At 43.0% G+C, this 9,702-nt stretch overlaps 1 protein-coding gene across 3 annotated transcripts in view; it reads right to left on the bottom strand.

Moving 5' to 3' along the window:
- WWTR1 (WW domain containing transcription regulator 1) overlaps positions 1-9,702 on the bottom strand; it is a 122,675-nt gene that overhangs the window by 84,234 nt on the left and 28,739 nt on the right. The window lies entirely within an intron of this gene.

The following is a 9,702-nucleotide window of genomic DNA, read 5'->3' as shown; positions in this document are numbered from 1 at the left end:
GGCCTTGTCTTCACTAAGAAAAGATGTGCTTTTAACTGACAGAAGTTAGTTAACACATGACAAACCCTTCTGTAAACATGGCTATTTGTATTTCAAAAATGCCAGTATCTTGACATTTAAACAACTTCAAATGTTTGATTGTGCATTGCAGAGGAAGGAAGCAAAGGACGTAAGGTGAGAAAGATTTGTATGTGGTGAACGTTGGCCAGACACTAGATCAAAATTACTTAAAATAAAATGACAGTTCTTATATCTTAGGTAGTTAAATTAATACTAAAAGTATGTAACTTAGTTACTGCTATTTCAAAGCATTTTTTTAGTAGCCATCATTGTTTTATTATCTTGGTCATATGAACAGTTCTGGTATGTATCAATGAGTACTGCCATTTTACTGTTTATTGCCTATAAAAAGTCCAGTCTGCTGGCAAATTTTTGACAAAGGAAATTCTCAATTGTTTTAAACAAGTGCTATTTACTAGAAATATTATATTTTGTGTATGTGCGTGTATCCTGCATGTTACCACAAATGAAGCTCAAAGTGGCACTTTCCAGCTTCATAGCTCTATATTTCTTGTGGGATGTATGTCCCAAAGAGGGTATGAGTCACATTCTTTTTTTAAAAGAGTAACTTGGAATATAGATAAAATTGCAAATAGTCTCTCCCTAAAAAAATAAGGGTTTTAATATCATGTGTCCCATACGTAACTTAAGTCTTTAGACTAGGACAGATTTAAAGACACACCATCTTCTTTCTTGCATAATTTTGGCACACCTTAAAATGAGATTAAAATCTAATACAGAAGAACATGCCACTTTAATTTCTAGAGACTAAATTTACCTGCATCGTCCCAATTTACATCTGCAGAATAAATGAGATGAGGAAGAAATTGGTAGAGCCAGAGTCCTTCAACAAAGCACTTTTCCCACAGCAACAGTTGAATAACATTGCCCTGCACTTGAGGAAATCAATAACATAATCCCCAGTATTATGCTTCATTGTTTTAGAGGGGAGCATTAGAGAGAGGAGCTGGAGCAGGTCTTCAAATGGGGTATATGTGTACAGGTTTACTTATTTCAAAATGGTTAGAGAATGAGGACCCTTGTATACTTTTGTCTTGAGTTCTCCTACAACACAAGAAGATTACAAATATTTCTGAGCTGTTCTCTCTAATGGCCAAATATTGCAGACCTTTTTTCACCTAAACTCCCAGTGACTTCAGTCAAGTTTTACTCAATTAAGGTAGAAAGAATGTGACATTAAGTCATTAGATGAAAGTTGAACATTTTTAATACAAGAAGTATCAGTCATGGAAAAGAAAACCCTTTTGATCATTGTTCATAAAAAGCCCTATCCTGATTCTACAGAAGCAAGTGGCAAAATTCCCATGGGCCTCAAAGGGAGTAAGAGCAAAGGCTCGTCTGCTGCAGGACAGCAATGCATAACATGTCTAACAGCTATTCTCTTCTTTTTGAGAAGTAACTATTGTACGTAGTCAGGAGACTACTCTCTTAGGGCTTGGCTACACTTACAAGTTGCAGCGCTGGTGGAGGCTTTCCAGCGCTGCAATTACACCCCATCCACACTTGCAGGGCACAACCAGCGCTGCAAGTCCCTGGTTGCAGCGCTGGCTGAAAACCCGTTCGGGTTGGGGTATAAGGAATGCAGCGCTGGTGATCCAGCGCTGCTCATCAGGTGTGGACACTCACCAGCGCTTTAATTGTCCTCCAGGGAATAAGGAGTTATCCCAGAATTCCTGTTCAGCCACTCTGCTCATCAGTTTGCACTCTACTGCTCTGGCCTCAGGTGACCCGCCCTTTAAATGCCCCGGGAAATTTAAAAATCTCCTTCCTGTTTGCTGCAGCCAGGTGTGGAGTGCAATCAGTTAATCTTTACAGGTGACCATGCCTCCACGCGGCAAACGAGCCCCAGCATGGAGCACTGGCGAATTGCAGGACCTCATTAGTGTTTGGGGGGAGGAAGCTGTGCAGTCCCAGCTGAGCTCCAGCCGTAGGAATTACGATATCTTTGAGCAGGTATCAAGGTCCCTGCTGGATAGGGGCCATGATCGGGACGCGCTGCAATGCAGGGTTAAAGTAAAAGAGCTGCGGAGTGCCTATTACAAAGCCCGTGAGGGAAACTGCCAATCCGGAGCTGCCCCCACGACCTGCCGTTTTTACAGGGAGATGGACGCGATACTTGGGGGTGACCCCACTGCCAATCCCAGGACCACGATGGACACTTGTGAGCAGGGTGGGGGACAAGAGGAGGAGGAGGCGGCGGAGGCGGCGGGGGGGGAGAAAAACGCGAGTGAAGCTACTGGGATGGGGGAAGACACCCCAGAGTCCCAGGAGGCATGCAGCCAGGAGCTCTTCTCAAGCCAGGAGGAAAGTACCCAATCGCAGCAGCCAGCAGTTGCAGAAGGACAAGCAGAGGAGCGGGTTACCGGTAAGCGGCTTTTATTTTCTGGGTGGAAATGTTTCTGGAGAGGAAGGGGGGTTAGGGCTGCATGCATGCCAGCCTAGATGTGGAATAGCCCATTGATGTGGTCTATCACGTCGCGGTAATCGGCTGCAGTAATCTCCTCAAAAGTTTCAGCCAGAGCGTGGGCAATGTGCCTGCGCAGGTTTATAGGGAGAGCCACTGTGGTCCTTGTCCCAGTCAGGCTAACGCGTCCGCGCCACTGTGCCACGAGGGGTGGGGGGACCATTGCTGCACACAGGCAACCCGCATAGGGTCCAGGGCAGAATCCACATTGCTGTAGAAGAGCCTCCCGCTCTTCCCTAGTGACCCGCAGCAGGGAGATATCTTCCAGGAGTAACTCCTGTGAAAAATGTTGGGAGACTCTTTAGTGAAGATAGTGATAGAGATAGGGAGATAGTGAAGATCACCCCTGCAGCTGCATCTTCACTCAACCCCTCTATCACTGCAGCTGTTCGGTGCACTTCCCCGAAGCAACCAGCACCCCTCTATCACTCAAGCCCCACTTCTCCCTCGATGCAGCACCCCTCACTCACCATTTCGTGGCTTCTGTTGTGTTATGTGTGTGGTAAAAGAATGCTAAAGTGAGGACTAAGAACTCCTTCAGTGTGTGGGAATTACTGTCTGGATGAGATAATGAAAACAATGCTACCCTGTTAAATGTTGCCATTTCTGCCTTTCTAAAGTGACCTTGACTGCTGGACTGACCAGATCTACCACAGCACAGAGACTGCAGAATTTGAGGAAAAATCCCCGAAAGAGCAAGGAGGACATGCTGAAAACTGTTATTGATCACTCTGCTAGAGAGAGTAAAAACTTGCAGGAGTGGAGAGAAAAGGAAAGCAGGATCCGCCAGAGGGAAAGCAGGATCCGCCAGAGAAATGCAGTGGCCAAGAGGAAAAGCACAGAGCAGCTGCTAAGCATCCTGTCGCGCCAAGCGGACTCTATCGAGTCACTCGTAGCCATGCAAGCAGAGCACTACCGTGCTACTCCCCCACCCCCCCCGTCCCAAAGCTTTTTGCCTTGTGCCCCAATGTCAGCTCAAACCCCCATTCCCCAGCATCCAGGTTCTTACCACCACCAGCTGCCTCCAACACCTGTACGTTCACCAACCAGCCCTGATAACTACGACCCTTACCCTCTGCACTCAACCCCCATCACCATGCAGTATATGCACCCTGAAGTGCAGGATTCATTGCACAGCACTCCAGACAGGACATATGCAAACTTGTGACTGTACAGTTCACCAACCCACACCCCTGCCCTCTTGTGTTCATGAAATGTTGTGTGTCTGTCTGTCTGTCTGTCAAGGAAGTTTTTTTCTTTTCAATAAAACAATTCATGTTGTGTGTCTGTCTGTCTGTCTGTCAAGGAAGTTTTTTTCTTTTCAATAAAACAATTCTTGGCTTTGAAAACAGTCTTTATTATAGCAGATACTGAAAGATACTTTAGCACAGTAAAGAAACAGGCACTGCAAATCATTTTAGGGATAATAGAATAACAGTGTAAAAACTCCACTTCACTCCCATGCAAGGCAGCAAACATTACTGTTGGCTTTCAGCCTCAAATTCTTCCCTCAAGGCATCCCTAATCCTTGAAGCCCTGTGCTGGGCCTCTCTATTAGCCCTGCTCTCTGGTTGTGCATATTCAGCCTCCAGGACTTGAACCTCGGTGGTCCATGCCTGACTGAATGTTTCATCCTTCCCTTCACAAATATTATGGAGGGTACAGCAAGCGGATATAACCGTGGGGATGCTGCTTTCCCCCAAGTCTAGCTTCCCATACAAGGATCTCCAGCGGGCCTTTAAATGGCCAAAAGCACACTCCACAGTCATTTGGCACTGGCTCAGCCTGTAGTTGAACCGGTCCTTGCTCCTGTCAAGCTTCCCTGTATAGGGTTTCATGAGCCAAGGCAGTAACGGGTAAGCAGGGTCTCCAAGGATCACAATGGGCATTTCGACGTCCCCTACTGTGATCTTCCTGTCTGGGAAAAAAGTCCCTGCCTGCATCTTCCTGAACAGGCCACTGTTCCGAAAGATGCGTGCATCATGCACCTTTCCAGGCCAGCCTGTGTAAATGTCAATGAAACGCCCACGGTGATCCACAAGCGCCTGGAGAACCATAGAGAAATACCCCTTCTGATTAACATACTCTGATGCTAGGTGGGGGGGGGTGCCAGAATAGGAATCTATCGCCCCTCCACAGTTAGGGAAACCCATTTGTGCAAAGCCATCCACAATGTCCTGCACGTTCCCCAGAGTCACGGTCTTTCTTAGCAGGATGCGATTAATTGCCTTGCAAACTTGCATCAACACGATTCCAACGGTCGACTTTCCCACTCCAAACTGGTTCCCGACCGACCGGTAGCTGTCTGGAGTTGTCAGCTTCCAGATTGCAATAGCCACCCGCTTTTCCACCGTCAGGGCAGCTCTCAATCTTGTGTCCTTGCGCTGCAGAGTGGGGGCGAGCTCAGCACACAGTCCCATGAAAGTGGCTTTTCTCATACGAAAGTTCTGCAGCCACTGCTCGTCATCCCAGACTTCCATGACGATGTGATCCCACCACTCAGTGCTTGTTTCCCGAGCCCAAAAGCGGCGTTCAACGGTGCTGAGCATTTCCGTGAATGCCACAAGCACTGTAGTGTCACACGCGGCAGGCGAATCGATATCGATATCATCGTCAGACTCCTCACTGTCACTTTGGAGCTGAAGGAATAGCTCGACTGCCAAACGTGTTGTGCTGGCGACACTCATCAGCACAGTCCTCAGCAGCTCGGGCTCCATTTCCCACAGAAATTGCGATTCACACACAGAGAGTAAAACAGAAAGACACTCACAATGGCGCCAAACGTTGCCGGAAAGACTGAATGCTGGGATGTGAAGCGATGCACCACGGGGCGTTGGCACAGGAAGCTGAATGACCCACACACTTCCTTCCCCTTCCCACAATACTCAGCGCCAAAATGGGACGAGGTGCTCTGTGGGATAGCTGCCCACAATGCACCTCTCAATACAGCGCTGGAAAGTGCTGCAAGTGTGGCCACACTCCAGCGCTGGCCCTACACAGCTGCATGACCAGCGCTGTAACTCCCAGCGCTGCAACTTTCAAGTGTAGCCAAGCCCTTAGACCTGATCCTACAGCTTTCACTTGAACAGTAACTCCTATTCAAGTAAAAGGGAGTTTTGTGCGTGCAATGCTGCAGCACCAGGCCCTAATACAGATTTGTTTTTCTTGTTTGTAAAGTCACAGTGTGGTAAAGATTTTAAGTATATATTAATAACTCTTTTACTAAAGAATAGCAATCAGCTCTGAGTAAATATGACAAGTGAAAGGAAAATAAAATTGAAGAGGGATGATATATTATTTTAGTTCCCAGTTTAATGACTTCAGTGTAAAAATAAAGTACTGTTTACAAGTAAACAAGCAAACTGAATTGGCAAATTAAATTAGCATTTTGCAACTTAAATTATCCTGTAAGAGCTTTCTGCAAAGATCTATGCAGGGTTGGTCTTAAAAACAAAGCTTTTCAAATGAGTAAACCTCGATTTTCCCCCTTCAAGAATGACTTTAAAGGCAATTGTATTCATTTACGTCACTAGCACAGCTGCTAATGCTGCTAGAGTTACAAAACACCACATTGTATTTCAGTGGAGGTATGATTAGTGAAGCCTGAGAACCAGTCCTCCTACAAATGTTAGCTAGAGATGGGTAAATTATTTCAAAAACTGTGTAAATAAAGAGTCCTTTTGGTCACAATAGTAATTGTTTAAAGTGGACAAATATGTTTTAAAGGGATCTTCTCTTTCTCTCACTCTCTCATTACGTAGTGTTTAAGTTAAAGTATTCTTCATGGGCAAAACTATTCTTCCTCTGACATTTAGTGAGACATGATCAATCTCTCATGGGTCTCATATTTTACCAACCTCAAGGAAGATATTCTTGGAGGCTTTTAATAGTAGAATTTATTTTTCTTTCTTATGACTCTTGATGAACTGCCCATTTAAAAAATATTCAAACAACAACAATATATTGGCCTCCACATTAAAGTGATCACACCAGGAGATCTGGCCGTGATTTTCCATTCTCAACTGGCAGGATGCTGGGTTTGTCTGCACATTCACCAGTACTCGGCCTAAATTTGCAGTCCCTTCTCTGGCAGAATTCCCACTGAAATCACGGGGAGTTTTGCCTACACAGAGGCAGCAGGATCAGGCCTAGTGTGTGCACTGGCAGCTGTAAACATAAACACATGCTTCGATATTAGCTAGCTTTAAGTTACTGGCTATTTCAGCAAACACACACTGGTTAGGAGATGAAAATGGGTAAAAAAATCAATTCTGCTGTTACGTGGTTCATGGAATGTTTGCAAGTCTGGTGTATGCCACCGCTGTGCCCCACCCGGACTGCAGCCTCTGTAGTAGACAAGATTCACCAGTGCTGGCACATGGAAGTGTAATTTAGACCTCCTTGCCAGCTAGGCCCCCCCATAGCTTTTCTCTGTACCCATGAAGGCTAAAAACTATAGCCTGACAAACTTAAAAAGTTTTACTGGTATAACTACGTCCATTAGGGTTGTCAGTTTTTGCTGACATAGCTAACCAGTAAAAGCCCTAGTGTAGATACAATTATACTGTTATAACTGTGCCTACATCTTATTTTGGTTCCTGAAAAGGAATAATGTATACCGGAATAAGCATTGTTAGAACTGTATAACTGCAACTACACTGGGGATGGGGGAGTTGATGCTTTAACTGTATTGGAATAGTTAAAATGGCAACACTTTCTACTGTAGACAAACTTTTACTTTTTTAAATTAACACTGAGATGCTCACCTAATTCCAAGATGGCAGGAGCTGAATTTTTAAGACAAACACCAAATATCATGAGATTAGTAATAAAATCACAAGAGCTGGCAACACTGAGTATCAACGGTGAAGCTCTCCCAGTGATTGGAATATCTTTTATTATTACACTGCTGTTTTCCACTAAACAAATCACAAAGCATATCAATACAACTCTGCTGACACTGCGTGAGAAAGTTTGGGGAGGAGCATGCCTGCTTAGTATTTACTGATTTAGTTAAGTTAGACATGATGTGAGATGCTTACCCTTTCTAACAGATGATCAGTCGAAACAATAATAATTTACTCTGAGATAGTTAACAAAAAATAGTTATGGAATGAATGCAAGCAGGATTAATAGCTCTGTATTCAGAAAATAAAACAACAACTCACACATTACTTGTAGTAATGGAAGCCACGCATGCCATTTGTATACAGACATAGAAATCTCTGCAACTCCTAGAACTGCATTTTTTGCAAATTTCACTATGGAAACATTGTTTTATTTTTCCAATTTGGACTCTTAAACCCCTATTTTTTAGTGTTCATAAAGCAACATATAAATATAACCTTGGCTAGATATTGGTATAATGCAGACTAGAGCTATGCTATATTGGCATAATACTGACACATGTAGCTCTGCCAGTATCCCTCCTTTTTTACCTGCAATACACTAACCTTACGGTAAGCAGCACAGACTGCTGATTATGCCATGCTGGTTTGTGGATGTGGACAGATGTCAACAATGGAGAACATAGAGAACTCATGGCACTTTGTGACCAAGCATGCATGAACTTTGGTCCACAGAGGCTGGAAACATGACTGAGCATTAAACTCTTGCGAAACATACACTAATAACCCTTTTTCCCCTCAAAAACATTCTGATCTGGAAACATTTGTTTTCTGTATTATTCTGAATTGTTTTTAAAGAAAGCTATAACAGTAGCTACTGTAAAAATATTAATCTCAAGATTTCCTTTCATAAATTTTTTGAGTCTAAACTAAGTTTTTCCCCTAACTTGTCACCATTAGCTTTCATCCAGAGGCAAAAAACCATGAAATATAAACTGCCATCCACAAGGGGTTTTATTACATTATTTTTTTCACAAATAAGCAGTTTTGTAGAAAATTATATCATTTGGAACCACTCTGATCTATTTTGGGTGATTTTCTGAAACAAGTATGTAACAGAAAGCTTTCCATGTCTACTGGGCTCTTTCCAACACTGATCCTGCAAGGCAAAGACATGGGACCTCACAGGATACGACCCCTGAACTGTAAGCTCTTCTGGGCAAGAACTGGTGTTTTAGGGGTCCATAGAGTACCATGCTGGGGCTGCAAAAATAAATAAAAACTTCACTAACAGTAAAGTACATATTGCACAGAAGTCAGAAGTGTGGAGTTTATTCTCTTCTCTGATTCATATGGTAGAATATGACTCCAATACTCTGTTCTCCGTTTATGCATGTTGTCATTTGGCTTCCTACATGTGTTTGCAGTGGGTGTTTTGCAGCATGCTGACCAGAATGGTAGAGTTGAGGTTTCTATGCAGATCTAAGGGAATTTTGCCCTCGGAATGAATGATGTCCATAGCAAAAATCTTTTAGTGCATATGCAGTAGCTATTTTTTAATAATACAATAATTCATGTTTTCTTTTTTCAGAGGACCAGAAGCAATTATAACATATTGTCAGCTAACAACCTTGTCTCATTCCATTTATAAATCAAAGCTGTTTTTTTAAACTAATATAAGTGCAAACCAGCATCTTAAACTGGTAAATTTATTTTCACTTGTTCAGTCTGAAAACATTTAATCATAGAAGTGCTGATACTACTGTATATATGACCAGTGCCATTGGTTGTTTTGCCATTATCTAAAGTGGGGAACTGATTCGAGCAACCTTTATTAACACAAGTAGTTCCACTGAATTCAATGGGACTATTCACATGAGTAAGAGTTGCAACAGGAGTTCTGTAGTTCGTAAATGTTAATATAGCTGAGGCCTCACAAACTTATACAGACTGGATGTCCTCTAAAGGTAATCCTTTATTTGCTCACAATTTATTCTGACCATTGGTTTAGTCAAGGTTTTGTATACTTTTATTTAAGGTGGACTACACTGTGCATAAAACTGTTTTATATATGGTTCAGAGGGGTTCTCAACCTTTCCAGACTACTGTACCTCTTTCAGAAGTCTGATTTGTCTTGCAAACCCCAAGTTTCACCTCACTTAAAAACTACTTGCTTATAAAAACTGACACAAAAATACAAACATGTCACACAACACCGTAACTGCAAAACTGCTTACTTTCTCATTTTGTTTGTATGAAATTTTAGTTTGTACTGACTTCGCTAGTGCTTTTTATGTAGCCTTTTGTAAA

The sequence above is a fragment of the Mauremys reevesii genome, linkage group 9 (genome assembly GCF_016161935.1).
Source record: "Mauremys reevesii isolate NIE-2019 linkage group 9, ASM1616193v1, whole genome shotgun sequence".
Lineage (NCBI taxonomy): Eukaryota > Metazoa > Chordata > Testudines > Geoemydidae > Mauremys > Mauremys reevesii.
This window is presented reverse-complemented; position numbering and strand designations above follow the sequence as displayed.